Below are 1,624 nucleotides of genomic sequence, written 5' to 3' on the forward strand. Positions count from 1 at the left end.
GATTAGGAGACTTTAAAGTTATCATTTTTTTTCAAAAGTTTTTACCATAAATTTGCGTTTCGAGACAAAAATGAAAAAAAAACATCTAATATAGAGTTATGCATATCTGTATCAATAATAATAGTTTTCCCAAAACAAGAAACAACCATATCATGAACCAAGTGTTCAGGTTCTTTCAACTGGCCCAATTTAATATGAAATGTTTCTCTACATATAAACTCTTTGGACTCGTCATGAAATATGGCAAAGTAACTATAATATAATCAAACAATGGATAATTTTGTTAATGAACTGATAAAACCAGTAAATAGGTGAAATAATAATTAACCCATGACAACTTATTGTCAGAGAACGTATAAAATATTATCACGTATTAAATGAACATTATCTTTAACTTTATTCTAACAAAAATCAGGAAGTTTTGATGGGCTTTTTTCTCGAGGGAGCCATTTTTGGGGCACATTAAACCCGGGTTATATAATCGGACAAATGAAGACAATTGATTTCTATCATGCAGGAATTTAAATCCATTCCCAGAGCGCATGTCATTTTTGGGTCTTTCTCATTATTCCTGCACAGAATGATAATCTATCCTTTTGATATAGTTGATAGTCTTTGAGAGAGGGTGTATAATCTATATGCTCATTGAAAATCTAATAAATCTTTAGCCTATCGGAAGAAAAGAACCACAAAGTGAGCGTAATTTAATCAATTTTAAAAAAATAATAAGATCAACTAAACATTTATTTAGTGCAACACATTTAATAGTATGTCCAATAAAAGTACTACGAGTATCGCGCTTGCTTTAATGAATACAACTAACTGAATCCTTATTTTTATAAGCGTATATATATATATATATATATATATATATATATATATATATATATATATATCTACGTGCATATTAATATTTGGTGTTCCCATGAAGTGCTGCACTACCCTGAATTGAGTCTCAGAGGATTTCAGTGCCGTATCAGCATATATCAGTGATAAAACACAAATTCAGTTCTGATTTTTTGAATATCAAGGTTATTTTTGAGTTGTTTGAGGACCGTTTACCTTCAATAAAACTAAATTGAGATCATTGATTTTGGCCACGCTGAGTTAATTCTCTAGAGCCTGAAAACTACCCATTTGGCGAAGTTGTGTCAGAGTAGCATAGAATCATCATTTTATTGCTTTTAACTGGCATTTATTCAAGTAGAAAACACGCTTGTTATACTTAGGCTACTCAGTAGGGTATTACATCAGAGTACTTTTATTTTGATGGCTACAACTGGTTACGCAAATTGAAAATCAAAGGTATGAACAGTTATGATCGAATCAGATGAAAGTGGATTTAATAGTTTAGCATGAATTAATTTAAAAACTAGTGTTATAGTATTGTGTTGCATTTGATGAAAGAACTGAGGTGATGATATATAGAGAAGTAGGTTCCTGGTTGAATGTGATTGAAACCAGAGACACAAAAGATTTCAGTTAAAAAATTAACTCGATGAACTATGATGACAAAAACTGACGTAAACAATACGTTAAAAATCTTATATGAAGTTATTGTCTTTTCATGAAAAATAATAAAATCAAGTACCATTAAAGTTATTGACAATCTAGCGCTAGTGAG

Source organism: Convolutriloba macropyga, chromosome 15, assembly GCF_964194025.1.
Source record: "Convolutriloba macropyga chromosome 15, txConMacr16.3, whole genome shotgun sequence".
NCBI classification, from domain to species: Eukaryota; Metazoa; Xenacoelomorpha; order Acoela; family Convolutidae; genus Convolutriloba; species Convolutriloba macropyga.